The sequence below is a fragment of the Caenorhabditis remanei genome, chromosome V, assembly GCF_010183535.1.
Source record: "Caenorhabditis remanei strain PX506 chromosome V, whole genome shotgun sequence".
NCBI classification, from domain to species: Eukaryota; Metazoa; Nematoda; class Chromadorea; order Rhabditida; family Rhabditidae; genus Caenorhabditis; species Caenorhabditis remanei.
The window spans coordinates 3,143,896-3,161,190 of NC_071332.1; positions in this window are offsets into that span (position 1 = coordinate 3,143,896).

Below are 17,295 nucleotides of genomic sequence, written 5' to 3' on the forward strand. Positions count from 1 at the left end.
CTCTCATTAAGGATTATGCTTAAACTTTGCGTTTTTGGTCATATCTCAGTATGTAGTTCCCCAGTTTTAAAATAAATTAAATATTCAGAATTCTCATAAAATTTTACATCGGTTGAACCCCTCAAATGTTAATTTTGAAAAAAGAAAAACTTGAAATTTTTTAGTCGCAGAACCCCTTGAGAAGAAGTACACAACACATCATTTAGCATTTCCAACAAAATGTTGTTTTTCAAAAACTTATCTAATTTTCTGTGCTCGATCATTCAACCGGACATTTGTGATTTGATCTTTTTAAGTATTTAACAACTATCAATTAATCTTTCGGTCTTCTATAATTACAGACTTCTTCTTTTTCAAGTAAGTCAGACACTTTTTGGTAGAGTGACTAACCAGAAGGTTTCCGAGAAGTGTGATGAGTGGAATAACAATGAGAAATAGTCCAGCATAGTTCAGTGGTATCCCACTTCCAGTCGGTGTCATTTGTGTGATTATCGTTGGAGATTCTGAAGGTACGACGGTGGTGATGTTGTTGGGTGGAGGCCATTCGAGGGAGACATTCCATGTCTCACCGGCCTCCATTGTTTGTGGGGGCTTCGATCACCTGAAAATTGTGTGAATTTAAGAGTGAGAAACATGGGGGAAAAAAAAAGAATGAGAAACATGGGGGAAACAAGAAAATACGATCAAGAAAAAAAGTGCGACTGGAAAAAACTTCAAAAAATTCAGTTGAAATCTCTCAACTTTGAAGCGTTATCGCCATGTCAGTATTAATCTGGATTGAAAAATATTGTAAGATTCCGGTAGATCAAATCTAGCGCTTCATTTTTGTAGTTGACAACTTTTTCATAGCTATTCACGCTTTCCAGATACGAGCCTTCTAAGATTGCAAAGTGGGAAAGACAAGAGGAGAGACGCAGAGAAACGAGGGCGTCTGCTTTCTCTGCGTCTCCTCCCCGCTCTTTAAATTTTGAAGCATCATATCTCAAAAACGTGAATAGCTATCAAAAAGTTGTCAACTACAAAAATGAAGATCTAGGTTTGATCTACGCGTTGATGTAAAAATATTCAGTTTTGATAAAAATGAAAAAAAAAGTACACAAAGAAAGACGAAAAGTTTAGAAATTGCAGAAAAACAACTTTTTAATGCAAAAAAGTCCAAAATTTAATTGTAGCCTGTCATTTAAATTCAAACGTACCCCACGAGACACAGAGAAGCTAGAGTGTCTGTCTTCTCTGCGTCTCTCCCCCCTCTTCTCTCTGAGTGAGGGAAGCTGTCAACTTTGAAACTTTATATCTCAAAAACGCGAATAGCTATCAAAAAGATGTCAACTACAAAAATAGAGATCTAGCTTTGCTCTACATGATTATTAAAATTTTTTTTAATCGGATCAAAATTTAAAAAGTTATAAACTCTCAAAGATGGACAATGTTTAACCAAATGAAAAAAAACGGGGATCCCGAGACAACTTGTGAAAATTGTGGATCTCTTTTCCCAATTTCCTCACAAAACCCTCAAAAAATTAAGAAATCTAGTCTCCCAGAGGAATCCCATATGATTCTCTCCCACCAATTGAATATTCAATACTTTCCTATCGAAAGGGTCAATGATGAGTCTCTTTTCAGCAAAATTTCGAGACGAGGGGGAAGTAAAAGGGGTAAAGGAGCAAAGTGCAATCAGAGAATATATTATAAGAGAAAAAATAATAAATATATGACTCTTGTTTTCTGGAACACCACTTCTTTCTCCTCCTCCTAAGACTTCAAAAGGTATCTCCGTCTCAAGAAAAGAAAAAGTATGAATGTCTTCTCTAGACAAAAAAAAAGAGAAGGGGGACTGAGGGAGAGAAAAAAGTGGGCGTGGCCTAAGGAGAAGGAACGAACTTTGAGATATGGGGGACGAGGAGGAGACCAAAAAATGCACATAAATTGTGAGAAGCCGTTCCAGTTTTTTTGTCTAAATTGGGACAATAAGCACACTTTTGAAGTTTTTGTAAGCGCGCTCTACCGTTCTAAGTTTCTCTGCGTCTCTCCCCCGACTATACTATTTTCAAAATAGAGCAAGATTGTAGAGTCTTGTACATAAGAATGAAAAATTTTCTGTAAGTGTTCATACTACAAAGAAAAACAATCCATGATTATATCAAGAAAAAGGAAAATTAAATTTATGGGGGTATCACCATGTGTTCCTGGAAAATTTGTACATTTGTTAGTTCTGTAGAATTAGGTGGGAATTTTCTGATAAATGTTGTTTATAAAAGTGGGATAAATTTGATTTTCTGTAGAAACCTAGAAACTGGAAACCCATGTGAAAGTCAGAGAACAACTGTCTAGGGCGCTGTTCAGACAATTTGGAGAGACCTTTATGATGCCCAGGATTATGCCAAATTTGAAAATTTTGTAATATTAGATCAAATCTAGATCTTTATTTTTGCAGTTGATAACTTTTTGATAGCTGTTTTAGGTTTTCAGATATAACGGTTCAAAGTTTGAAACTGTTTCTCATATTTCAATGAAAATGGTTAACTTTGAGATTCAGCCGCAGTCTCAAAATTTGTCAAAACTTTAAAAATTTTGTAACTTTCAAATAGATCAAATCTAGCTCTACATTTTTGTAGTTGACAGTTTCTTGATAGCTAATTACGCTCTCGAGATACGAGTCTTCAAAGATAAGCACGTAAAAAAGAGACGCAGAGAAACGAGACACCCTCGCTTCTCTGTGCCCTCCCACTATCTCCCTCCTATCGTTTTTCAAAAGCGCATATCTCGAAAGTATGAGAAGCTATCAAAAAGTGGTCAACTACAAAAATGGAGTACTAGATTTGATCTACAGGAATATATAAAAATGCAAAGATTGGGGTAACAGGGGAAAAAGTTGGGCAGCTTCAAAGTTAGTCAATTTTTTCAACTGCATTTCAGAGAAATGGTGAAAAACTGATTCCTAATAATTTTTCAATGTTCTAGGAATGGGTCTTATCAAACATAAGTTTCTGTCGCCGAGAAGAACAGATGTTGATGAGAGAAGAAAAAAAAGAACAGAATGAAAAAAAAGAAAAGAAGATGAATCTCTGGAATACCACCACCACCACAACACATTCATTCATGCAAATCTCTCACTCCCAGCCACTCATCAATTATCAATTTGGAGAGAATAAGAAGAAGATGAGAAGAAGAAGAAGAAGAAGACGTAGTCAGTGACGAATCAATCTGTAATTGGTAGAGAAAGAGCAAAGGCAAAAGATGGCCAATTTAAGATAAAATGTTCTATGTGTGAATGGGGGGAAAAAGAAAAAGAAAGAAAGAAAAGTAGGGGAGGTGATTCAGGGGAGCAGAACACCAATTCAATTTTCCCCCTGATTTTCTGATTACCTCTTTTTTTGGTTTATACAAACATTGATCTCTAGGAAATGAGAAAAAAGAAATAATTTGAAATGTTTAATTAAGGGGAAATGTTTATTGGGAGACACCATTTTGAGCATTAGGCATCTACATAAATGTATACTTTTGTGAACTAAGAATCTTACAAGGAAAAACTTTTTTATAAATTGGACCGTTGATTCCAAAACTACAGGAAAAATCAGGAAAATGCTCCCATACGCTGCGCTAGTAACTTGTCATTGAACCAAACCTAGAACTGAAATTTTTCAATTTAGAGGTACAATGATTTTGGACCAATTATCGATGTAGTTCGGGAAACCTAAACTTTTGAAATTATGGGTCTTTCCAAGTGGTAATAGAAATGGTTCAGCTTGTGCGTCCAATAACAGGGGTCATAACTTCACAGTGGAAAATCATGAAAGTGTTGGACAGAAATTGTTATCTGATTTTAGACAGTTCATGTCTGGAAAAATGAGAAACTTTGACAGTGACACCTTCCACTCATTCCGCGAGATTGGGCACGTTAAAGTTCACGTCAGACACATGGAATTTCACAAAATCAAGCATAGATTATCAAAGTGAGAGGATTCTGAATATGTTATCTTTCAAAATTACAGTGTTGTTATAATAGAGCGAGCTACAGGGCTTAAATACTCGGGTGTTGAAGAATCGGTCAACTAGAGTTGGAGCTAGTTTTAACCCTGTGATACAAGAATCCATGCAACACTGACTATTGCGTGTTCTACATAAGCGGATAGAAAAACACGTAAGGATTTTGAATCTGTTCTTGAAATTTGTCTAGCTTCAAAACGGCCTAAGTTACGAGGTTCTGTTACTCAAGTTCTAAAAGTGTGGTTTAGTTGAGCTATTATTGAACTCCGTGATTCCATTAAAAACTGACCCCAAAGTGTTTTACATAACTGGAAAGGTTAATACGTAAGGATTCTGAATCAGTTTTTAAAATCTGTCTAGCGTCAAAATAAAGGGAGTTACAGAACTTGAACGTTGTGTGCAGCATATCGAGGCTACTTGAAAACTAAAACCTGATTCAGAATCCCTATAACTTCAGCGTCCAAGTCATACCAACTTCAAAAACTCTGAAATTCCTTCACCCCATGATTCATAAAAAGCAAGCGACCACTGAACTCTCTATGTCGAAGCGTGGGAGCCTCCATGGTAAATAAGAAATCGTGACAAAGATCTCATTGATTAATTATTCTAGCATCGTTACACACGTCGACGTCATTGGTAGATCAAAAATAGGGATTGATTCAAAAGTGAAGTCGACTGGAACAATATGAAATAAAAACCGACGCCTTATAAATTTGTCTTAAACCAAAAAAAGTGGTATATGTACATGTATGTATCTAACTAAAAGAGAAAGAAAAAGTAGGAAAAAAAGAATCCAAAAAGGGAGAAAAGGGGAAAAAGTGGGGGGAGCATAATTGTCATGGAGAAGCAATTGTGTACATACATGTATGTGTTTTCGTCCATGTGTTCCACCACATTTGTTCATCACCATATAAGGAAAATCAGGAAACAAGACGAGGGCAATTTTCTCATTTTTATACTTTCTGGAAGTCAGATGAATTTCTTTTCTTGGCTAGTATTAAGTCTAACGTAAATCGCCGACACAAAATGACCGTACGCAAATGCGCCCCACCGCACACCCATATTTTGAATTTTTAAATTTATCAAAAATACCACACACATAGGGACCTGCCGCACCCTCATTTTTCAGTGCCTCGGTGGCTCAGTGGATGAGGGTGCGGCTGGTAGTCAGTAGGTGTTGGGTTCGAACCCATGCTACCGAAAATTTTTGATATTTTTTAAACATTAATTCTCAGTTTTATTAGTAAGTTAGGAAGTTTTTTCTACTTTTTGGGCCTTAGGACAGATATTAGGACAGATTTTTACTATTTTAAAACATACTTTTACTTTGAGCCTCTATTAGAGTTTCTGCTAAACGTTTTGGTATTTTCTCGCTGTGTTTTCCTAAAAATTCAAGTTTTCTGACCCAGAATTAACTGGTTACAAAACTTGGGTGACTTTAACTTTATATCTCTATAATTATAGTCAAAAAATTCAAATCTCGCGCCTATTTTTTGAGTTCAATAGAGCGCATTTGCGGACGGTCATTTTGTGTCGGCGATTTACGTTAGAGTCTAGTATTAACACGGCACGCTTCTTAAACCGCGCTCTACCGAAACCAAAGAAAATTGTGTGCGAAATTGAGAGACTCGGAGAAATAGAGATATTTTTCAAGGGGATTTCAAGAACTGTGCTGAGCTAACATTTTACTACCGCGCCATATGCTCTACGGCACTCTTAGCTCTTGACACGAGTTCACTAGAGCATGAATGCTAAAGTTAGGGAAAACCTTTAAAAAGTACATTAAAATAGGAAAAAAACTGCAGTTCCAACTAAAGAGCGTTCTTCTTGATAAGGTAAGCTAGGTATTAGTCCTTAAAACTCCTATTGGTGGGTTTCGGTAGAGCGCGTTTACCTCAGCTCCTTAACTACATGAGTGGGAGGATGTCATCATGAAACTCAACTGACCGTTGAGTTCAAAAAGTTACATTTTTGGAATCGTTACATCAAAATATTACGTATGAAATGAGTTCACTAACTGAAAGATCGAAGAGTTTTACAAAAAGGGGTCAGATTTTTTAAGACTTAGCTCAATTTAGGAGGATGCTAGCAGAAAACTAGTTAGATTTTTGGAATTTTAGGGGAATTTGGTATATGATGGTCCCAATTTTTGACAAGATTGAACTGAGACCTTCTGTGCTTAATTTCATTTTGGGGCATCGTACTTTAGGTTTTTTGTGTCCGAACTCAAAATTGATAACATATTCGGAATCCTCGTGAAATTCTGATTCGAGTACAATCTAGTTTAGTCAGTTTCTTTTTAAAAAAAAGACCCCCGATGACTGAGTGGGTTTGTGAAAGGTCTCGCCGGCTCGCTATCTCACGGTTTTTTCCAAAACACAGCGGTCTAAGGTCCCATTGAAAAACGGCTTACAGATTTGGAATCGACTACAGTATAGATTTATCAATTTTGGAGTAGTGGACTTGGTTAGCCAAGAGATTTTAACGCAGGTCGTACTGGCCCAAGAGCTGTAACTCTGCGCCTAACTAACTAACTAACAAGTTTGATATTCACCATATCTCTGCTCATTTGAGTCCGAGCTAAAAACTAATTACAAATTCAAAATCCTCATAAAATTTTGAATCTATTAGGTCAATCTCGGAGCACTGCTGAATTGAAACCCGAGTATTCTAGATCAACTCTTAAAGTCTATCATATCTCAATTTTTTGTTGTCGGATTTAAAAACTGATTTAATATTCAGAATCCTCGTAAAATTCCAAAGCAATTACAGCCTAGTTTTGCTAATTTTGGAGCGTCCGGTCATGATGACCGGAAGCTTCAACAGGAGGTCCTACGAGCCAAGTTCCATATCTCTGCTCATAGGAGTCTAAGCTCCAAACTAATTCGATATTCTGAATCCTCATGAAATTCTGAATCGATAAGAGTTCAATTTTTCAATTATAGAACACTAGGTCTAGCTGTTTTAAGAAATCTCAAGGACAGGCAAACTTAAAACCCTAAAAATAGGCGTCATATGCGTTAGGCAAGACCGAAAAACGAGAATTGAATAGAAGGTCAATTTCCAAAAAGTCAAGAATGCAACCTCACTTCCTCTTGCTTTTTGATTCGAGAAAGGGGAGCAAAAATGTGGAAAAACGAGGAAGGAATGACTTTCTTCTTCTTTTTGCGGCATTTTTTTCCGAAAAATTGAGGAAATGTTGCAAATGCGGTCTACTGTACACTAGGAGTCGTGAGAGCTGGTAATCGCGCTCTACTGAACTCAACGCAACACGAAAAACTGCGGTAGAGCGCGTGTTCCTTCGAACTAGGACTTATTCTACACGAACTTCTGCGCTCTACCGAACTTCAAGGAACAATCGCGCTCTACTGAACACACAAAAAACTACGGTCGAGCGCGATTGCTTTCGTACAAATGATTTCTGCAAAAAAGTAAAAAGAAGGAGAAGAACGTAATGGAGTGCATCTGACACCGTTCTACTTTTCTTCTTCATGTCAAATTCAGAAAGATTCAGAATCTGATCATTCTGATCACATGTCTCCATGTCTGGAAGGGATGAGGATTGGTCATCGTGACCAGACTCATCTCATAAAATAAGAATAGAAGAAATCATTCAAGTATAACATTTCGGGAATCAGAAAATATACGGGGAGCACTAGTTTTCGAAAAAGGCGCCCGTGATGAGAGAGGGAGAGAGGAGCATAACAATTGAATAATAGAACATTGTGTGTGTGTGGCAGGAGGATATTTTTGTGTTTGGTTGGAAGAAAAAGAGGAGATTGCGGAGAAATAATAATAAGTCTTAGATGACATAGTAATGGCTTAAACGGGTTAGGTCTGGAATTGCAAAAAAAACATGAGTATTCATTTACAAAACTTTGATTTTTCACTTTTTTCAATTTTTTTTTGAAAAATTTCCCAACTTTGACCATCCGTAACTTACAGGACAATTGTTCCACTGCTTCAATTTTTATATCATTTTGTAGATCAAACCTTGCTCTCTATTTTTGCAGTTGACAACTTTTTGATAGCTATTCACGTTTTCGAGGTATGCGCTTTTAAAGATAGGTACTTGAAACAGTGAGAGGTGACGGCGAGAGAGACGCAGAGAAACGAGAGTGTCTCGTTTCTCTGCGTCTCTTTTCCAGGTGACAAACTTTGACCCGCTGTATCTCGAAAACGTGACTAGCTATCGAAAAATTGTCAACTGCAAAAATGAAGATCTGGTTTTGATCTACAAGAAAATGTAAAATTCGAAAGGGTCGGGTAATTTTTGGAGAAGTTAGAGGATACCCAAACGGTGTCCGTTTTAACTGTTTGGTAGCCTGACAAAATGAAGAAATCTATATGACTAGAAAGCTGAGAAATTGAGGATTCTGAAACTGTATTCAAAAATTGTCTAGCTATAAAACAAATGGAGTTACATCACTTTTTGTCTGAACTTTTCTGAAATTTGAAGGAAAAAATTTCGGATGTTCAAAGTCTTGTATCTCAGCTCGTTTTTATCCTAGACAAAATATGAGCACAGATTCTGAATCCCCACATTTTCAGCTTTTTGAGCATATAGTTTTCATTCGTGAATCTGTAGGCGACCTTATTTCTAACCATCATTTCTAACAATACCTAGCCGTCACTGAAATCAAACTGGGAAGCGTACCAGAATAGATACATAGGTCAAAGCAAGTGTTGTGTACAACTAAGAGTACATTTTGACGTCTTTCAGATTCTATTCAAAAAGTTTGAAATAGGAAAATTTTTAAGATGGAAAAGGGGGGATTATATCTGTAAACAATAATAACAGAGTCCGGCCGCTTGATTATTTGGAGCATGGTTAATAGGAAAATCGCATCGAAAACTTAAAATTAGGATGTATATATATATAAATAGAAAGCTGAAGTTGTGAGGATTCAAAAACTGGTTTCAAATTGTGTGAAAAATGAAAATGGGCGGAGTTACGAGGGTTTCAAGTTGTTCAGTTTCAGGACAAAGTGTACAGGATTCAAACGGATGTAACTCCGTTAGTTTTGGTGGTAGAAAATTGTTGAATATAGATTCAGAATCCTTATGACTTCAGCTTTCTAATGATATAAATATTGTTTTTGAAATATTGTGGAAAACCCCGTGGCCGAGCGATTTCTAGGCCGCGATCGTTCAAGTGTGCGACCCTCTCTCTAAACACGATCTGCAAGTAAACTCATTTCAAAAAAAAACATGGTTTGTTTTTCAGGTCAATGATATTGGTCCCACGGTAATTGCAATTAAAAATAATTAAGTAACTAATTATGTCAATCGAACGCGTTAAAAATCGAACATTAAACTCTCATGTTACAATTGACAAAATTAATTTTGCAGGCTATAACAACAAAAACATTTTTAAACGGATTAAAATTTTGAACGCCTATCAAAAATATTTTTAAGTGTGCAATATGCTACAAGTGTGCTCTACCGCGACAAGTAAGACAGAGCTCCCTTGCATATTCATGTACGCACCCATCATTTCAAGTCAACCGGCGGGGGTATAGCTCAGGGGTAGAGCGCTCGCTTCGCATGCGAGAAGTCTGGGGTTCGATTCCCCATACCTCCAAATCTCTTTTTTTCTTTTTTTTTTGAAAATAATTACTCAAAGTGTGAAAATGTGAGTCCCCGGGTCCCCCCACAAATCGGATACATATTATACAGGAATTTTGAGTATAAAAGAGAGAGAGGGAGAGAGGAGCAATGAAGCGTGCCCGGATTTGTATCCGACGGGGCACCCCACGGATTCGGTGAGTCGAGAAAATGAGAAGGAGAAACGTCTTCTTCTGAAGTTGGGGAGACGAGGAAATGGAGAAATCTGGAATAAAATGAAGTATACAAGAATATCTATGAACAAGGTTCCAACAAAACATGTCTCAGATGGGGGGACACATATGCCCAAAAATAATTTGGTTAATTGGGGAAGGATGGATTGAAGCTATTCATATACATGCACTTTTTCAAAAGAAATCTTATTAACTGAAAAAGAAAAGAAAAAACGTTCAAAAAACTACTAGTCAATTTTCCGACTAGTAGAAAAACTCTGATTTTTACTATTTTTTTCACTTTTCCTTAAAAAGTTTTCCTAACTTTGACTATTCATAACTTTTCGAGCAGTCGTCCCATCGCTTAAATTTCTATATTATTTTGTAGATCAAACCTTGTTCTCCATTTTTGTAGTTTACATATTTTTGATAGCTATTCACGCTTTTGAGAAACGCGCCTTTAAAGTTTGGAAGGTGAAAACGAGAGCGAGAAAAAGGTGGGAGACGCAAAGAAACGAGAGTGTCTCGTTTCTCTGCGTCTTTTCTCTAGTTGACAAACTTTGAGCGGTCGTATCTCAAAAGCGTGAATAGCTATCAAAAAGTTGTCAACTACAAAAATGGAGAGCAAGGTTTGATCTACAAAATAATATAAAAATTGAATCGGTGGGACAAATGCTCGGGAAGTTACGAATAGTCAAAGTTGGGAAATTTTTAAAGGAAAATTGAGAAAAATAGCGAAAAATCAAAGTCACAGTTGAAAATGTTTCTAGGCCATGGTTTGGAAAGCCAGGCCACCAGAAAACCAGGGTGTCTTCAGAAGCGGGTCCTAGAGGTTTCTAGGTTTCTAGGCCAATAGCCCCACGTTTTTTGATATAACAAGAATCGTGGTCTTTCAGAAATCCGAAACTTGTCAAAAAAAATCCGATTTTTGGAGGCTTCTCAGTATGGCTCGTGTCGTTTTCTCGGTGCCGGCGATTCGATTAGTCGAGGCGGGGTCGGTCGGTCGACGACGAAAACGACTATGATGATGCAGAAGGAGAAGAAGAAGACAACGTCTTCTTTTCTTCCTTCTCTGCCTATGAAACAAATCAAAAACGGATAGGGGGAAAAAATAGAAGATGTGCAAAGGGGGGGGGGGGGGTACTTTTGAATAGATCCTTGAAATATGAGTAGAGGGGATGTAGGAGGGAGAGGGAAGAAATTGAGTTAGGTGTAGGCCTTTTGAGTGTTATAATTCAAAAATGACTGCATCAATTGAGTTATGAAAGACAGAAGGGGGGGGGGCACAATTGAGATCGTATAGCTTTCCTTGTGTAGATCAAACAGGTGACTGAAAAAAGTTGACCTGCAACATTTTGGAATGATTTCAGCTGTAATGGGTCTGATTGAGAAATCTAGACACATGATTTTTTTTTTGAAATTTATATTTCTGTGTAGATCAAAGTTAAATCTTCATTTTTGTAGTTGAGAACTTTTTGATAGCTATTCACGCGTTTGAGATATGCGCCTTTAAAAAGGGGAGAGACGCAGCGTCTCTCTCACCCGCATTTCTACTACCAGTCTTTAAAGGCGCATATCTCGGAAGTGTGAATAGCTATCAAAAAGTTGTCAACTACAAAAATGAAGAGCAAGTTTTGATCTACAAGATGATACAAGAAATTAACATCTAGAACAGCCATGGACAATGTGGCGCTCTTAAATGTGAGCAATTTACAAGAAATTTTATGCTGCTGCATTTCTAGCTCTTGGTTAACCCGTTTCAGCCATTATTATGTCATCTAAAACTTATCTTTTCCTCTAACCTACGGGTTGGTTATAAAATTGAAAATGTGGTACCACCAGTAAAAGTCTGAAAAACATTACTTACATTTCTAAAAGTGTCGTGACCTATAATCTTCGGTAGAGTTTTTTAGATCATTCTCTAGTTCTGATATTGGTCACTAGCAATTTTTCAACAAAAACAATTAAATCAATAGTTCCGTTTTATGGGCGGGGCTTAGGTATTTAGGTAGTCCTATACTTCAGCGATTCCAGCTTCCAAGTATCCAAGGAATCAAAACACGATTTACATTTCTTATTGAACTTTTTGTAACAACTACAGTACCGCTCACAAGTATATTAAGTTTTGGTTTTAAAAAAGAAGGTCCGACTTTGAGAGTGTGTCATGGTTATACTTATTGTCCCATCAAGTGGATTTTTAATGAACTATACAGATCAAAGGTAGAGCTTCATTTTTGTAATTGACAACTTTTTTGTACGAACACTCCCTAGAGAGTTATGGTCATTTTAAGACGACAGCTCAAAAATCGCACTATCTTGCACTGAAATGAGTCGATTTGAGGGAGAAATTACTTTTTCGATATGTAACTTGCTAGGGAGTGTCCGTACAAAAAAGTTGTCAACAACAAAAATGAAGCTCTATTTTTGATTTGTCTGATCCATAAAAATCTACTCGATGGGACAATAAGGGTTACCATGACACAATCTCAAAGTTTGGCGTTTTCAACTGAAAAAGGCAAAACTTAATATACTTTTGAGCGGTACTGTATTTAGAAAGGATTTTTGAAAGGATTCCAGCTTCCGATTCATAACTTTCAATATAGATGAAAACACTACAATTAAGATTTTAAAGATAGTAACACTGTAGCTTTTGGGATAGAAAAGCAAAATTTGATAACGTATTCGTAATCTCCACGGTTTCCACTTATAGGCACACATCGCCGAAACAACCGAAAAAAGTGATTACCTCATCTGAAGCAACCCTCCTACAAGTGTTTTGATTCAACAAGTTTTGTGCTTGGAGTGTTTTTGACCGCCCTCTCTCTCTCTCTCTCTTTCAGCAAGACCACCTCAAAAAAGATGACGCGTGAATGTGTCAACTAACACATAAAAGAGGACTTGTCACCGAAAAAAACCTTCTTTTTTGTCTATGACTGCAACACAACGTGTTCCAAAAATTTGTTCCAAAAATTTAGCTGGGAATTGTAAAGTAGGCGGACGGGGTGGGGGGGGGGGGGGGGGGGATATATTTTTGGGGTCGTTGACCTGCTGCAGTGAGAAGAGAACACTGGGAGGGTGGAGCTAAAATTAAATTGAATTGCATTGGTGTTCGATGGATAAACGGCAGTGGTGGTAGGGCATAAATATGTATACCAGGGGGAAAGGGGGCTTCTCCTTTTTTTTTGTTCTGCAGGATATTTTAGTATACATTGGTGGAAAGGGAGAACTTTTGATTGGATGGATTGAGGGCAGGGGGATAAAAAAAGTTCATTAGGTTAAATGAAGGAGGAAGATCGGAAGATCAAATGGGGTCACTTAAATGCGGTTTGTAAATCAAAATTGGTATTTTTAGGAAGCTAATGACTTGAGGATTCTGAATCTGTTTGAAGTTTTGAGTTGGCTATAAAACTGACAGGGTTACAAGGCTTTAACTGAATTCAGCTCTCGAAAGATCAGGTTTTTTACTAGGGACAGGGCTACTTTAGGAAATAGAAAAAAACAGTTCAAAGACTGATCTGAATTAATTTTCTTACTGCATGTGGTATCAGGTTATAAAGTTTCCAAATCTGATTGAAATTCTGAGATGGCTATAGTAGAGACCGAGTTACAAGGTTTTGAGCTTTTGAGCTGGTACATTGTTTAACGGGAAACCGGTATTTAGAATAAGTAGGCTAGTTTTTTATATCAAAGTTAAATTACTGTAAAGCTAAAATCATGAGGATTCAGAATCTGTTCGAAATTTAGAGCTAGCTGTAAAACTGAACGAGTTGTAAGGTTAATCGTGAGGTTAGAATATGTCATGGCTATAAAATACTGGGCGAACAGTTTTTGGTAAATGAAACTTATACGGATTTAAAGCTGACGTCGTGAGGATTCTGAATCTGTTCACAAAATTTGACTAGCATCAAAACGGACAGTTATACAACAGGTCGAAGTTTTAGATTTAACAGTGAAAAGGGACCTACCAATTTTGACAGCTTGTATCTCGGTTCATTTTGACCGTAGAAATGCTTTGAAAAGAGATTCAGAACTTTTACGAGTTTAGCTTTTTATTCATATAATTTTGGATCTGAAAAAGTTGATCTAGGACTAGAAAAACCTTATCAAAGCAGTATATCTCATTTTTCACATAATTACAGCTTTAGGGCTCTCTAAATTACGCCTCGACGGTGGAAAGTGAAAACTGGGCGGAGCTAAAAATTATCCGGTTTAAAATCGGAAAATTCTCAAAAAAGCAGCTCCTAAAATAAGAAAATCAGAAAAATCCAAAAAAATTGCAAAAGTGGGCGGAGCCTAATCAGAAATGTTCCATTTTACGGTATCGAGATACGTAGATTTTCACGATTATTTTTCAAAAGTGGGCGGAGCCTAACTTACGTGAATATTTTTGATATTTCCAAAATGAATGTATGCTTCTGACCTGATAAAAATCTCAAAATCCAAAAATGTGTGAATTCTTTCTGTTCAAAGTCCGAATCAGAATAGCACAATGCAATTTTTTCCATCTGTGACGCAAAAAGTGAGTGGAGTCTGAAATTGAGCCCCCCAAATGTTTTTGACGAACGGCGGGCCCGCACTATGTCTCTATATGTATATGTGAATGCCCACAAAGCCCCCCCCCTCCAGAAATTCTAGACAGGGGGGGGGGGAATAGAGAGAGAGAGAGAGAGAATGGAATGGAAGTATTCAACTCAACCAGAAGAAGACAAAAAAAGTAGAATCAGAAGCGCGTCACTCAAAAATTTGACAGATCGAGTGGAGACTCACGGAACATCTACGTTTTTGTTGGTTACTTGTTTTTAAGACCCTCTGTGTGGTAGTATAGGGGGTCTTTAAGAAAATGTATACAATCACTTTTGGAAAAAGTTGACTTGAGTGCAAAAAAGTTTGTGCAAGTTTGTTTTTCAGCTGCTTCCCCTCCAACCTTAATGAAATGAAAATCGAGAGATCAGAGATTGAAAAAAGCGGAGAGCAGAACCAAAGAACATACAAAAATTGACAAATTTGTGGTACCTGTATTTCAATCAATTTTCATCTTAAGGTTCCCATTTTACATTTCTTGTGTAGATCAAGTCTAGAACTTCATTTTTGTAGTTAACAACTTTTTGATAGCTATTCACGCTTTTGAGCTACGACGGGTTAAAGTTTGTCACCTGGAAAAGAGACACAGAGAAACGAGACACCCTCGTTTCTCTGCGTCTCTCCGACCCGCATTTCTCCTACTAGAAAATCGCATATCTCGGAAGTGTGAATAGCTATCAAAGAGTTGTCAACTGCAAAATTGAAGATCTAGATGTGATCTACAAGAAAAGCTCAAAATCTGAGCAGTGGGAGAGGTTCTCGGTAAGTTACACACAGTCAAATTTAGACACTTTTCAAGGGAAAAAGTTTTTTTTTAACCGATAAATCAAAGTTTTGAATAGTTCTGCAAAGGAAGAAAAGTGAGAAAATAACAAAATCTAACATAAAAATAAAATTATTGCCAAAATGCAAGTTTAATCAGACTTAAATTTTCAATGAGGGCTTTCTAGGCCACGGTTAGGAATCTAGGCCATCAAAAAACTGACGAAATGTGCTGAAAAAATCCGAATATTCACAAGAATTTTGAGACCCGCCTCACTTCCGACCCCCTTACCACTACCATTTTCAAATAACACCGCCCCCATCTAGGTCAAAAAAATGAGCTAACAACCGGTATGACCTTTTCAAGTGTATTTAAACTCGTGTTTATCGGTGGTGAAGAAGTAGGATTGAGTCAGGTTTTTAGAGGACATGCACCATACTAAAACACATACTTGAAGAAATAAGGGAAAGAGGATGTTGTCTTTTCAAAAAGTTAACGACGAAATTAACTTCAAATTGATGAGGAGAAATTAGAAGAGCAAAAAGGAAGCTTCTTCTTTTTTGGGAACTGTTAATGAGAAGGACAAGTTTGGAATGGTGGTTCAAATTGGGCTAAAAATAGAATGGAATGGAGTGTTCAAAAGTTCAAGATGGATATTATCTTCGGACGGGTACCGTGCAGAGATGTTGGGAAGTGAAAATTTTCTTATTAGGAAGTCGGAAGTAAAATTTCTTATCCGGAAGTCGGAAGTAAAAAACACCCGGAAGTCGGAAGTCGGAAGTCGGTATTAGATTTTTTCGCAAAGATTCGAAAACTCCTAGAAAAAGTTCATAAAATTCGCGAAAATCAGTGGAAAATTAGTTTTTGGCTGAAGAAAAGCCTATTTTCTGTCCTTTTAGACCATTTTTCCATGTATTTCTGCGAAATTTACTTTTCCGAAATTTCACTGTTATGTAATGACAGAAGTCGGAAGTGAAATTTCTTATCCGGAAGTCGGAAGTCTGAAGTTGGAAGTGAAAAAAACCCGGAAGTCGGAAGTCGGAAGTCGGAATTCCCAACAACACTGGTACCGTGGTGGCTCCGGCTAGCACAACTACGTCAAAAATGTTATGGTTATATACTCTTTACCTCTGGCCCACTCTAAGACTGCCCTTCTTCGTCTCGGACCTCGAAACTCATCTCACCCGTACACTATTGGAGGTTCCCTCATTGATTCCGTTGATTCTGTTAGGGATTTAGGTTTATTAATAGAGCCTAATCTCAAGTTCACTAGACACATTAATCGGGCTGTTGCTCTCGCCTTACTCCGTTCAAAACAACTACTGAAATCTTTCAAATCCAACTCTCCCCAATTTTATGTCTTCCTATTCAAAACTTACGTTCTCCCTCTAGTTGAATACTGCTCCGTCGTTTATTCGCCTCCCCCATCATCTAAACTAGCGCACAAGCTCGAAACTCCTCTCAGATTCTTTTCGCGGAAAATTCTTCAACGCTGTAACACACCTTATTGTTCCTACTCGGATCGCCTCTCCCAACTTGACCTCTTTTCTATGCGCCACCGTAGGCTCAAAGCGCAACTACTTCTCTTATACAATCTTATAATCGGCGCCTCATATTTTCCTAGTCTTGAGACCAATGTCAGGTTAAGCTCCTCCTCCCGTCGCCCAATGTCTCTTATCTGTGTAAATCCTAATTGCTCTAATTTTTTCTCAACTGTAATACCTATTTGGAATGCCTTAACTATTAATGCCCTCATTTCCTTTGCCCATCGGAATTCAAGTCTCTTCTTGTGAATAATATTGCACGATTCTGATTTTTTCTTTCTTTATTCTCCTTCCCCCTTGCCCAACACCTATTTTATAATTCCTTATTTCCCGGTTTCCTTTTCTCAGGTTTAGTCTCGTGAGGGACTTTACCTGACCTCCAGTGACATTTACTGTATATTTAAACAGTTAAATAAAATATCAAATATCAAATAGATCAAAAATGGCACTTTGTTTTTGTAGTTGACAATTTTTGTGATTGCTATTCACGTTTTTAAGATATGCGCCTTTAAATTTGAGGAGCTGAAATTGAGAGGGAAGGGAGAGAGCGCAGAGAAGTCAGACACTCTCGCTTCTCTGCAACTCTCTCTCTTTAAACTTCCGTTTCACTATATTTGTATACCGTAAAAACTGTATTTGA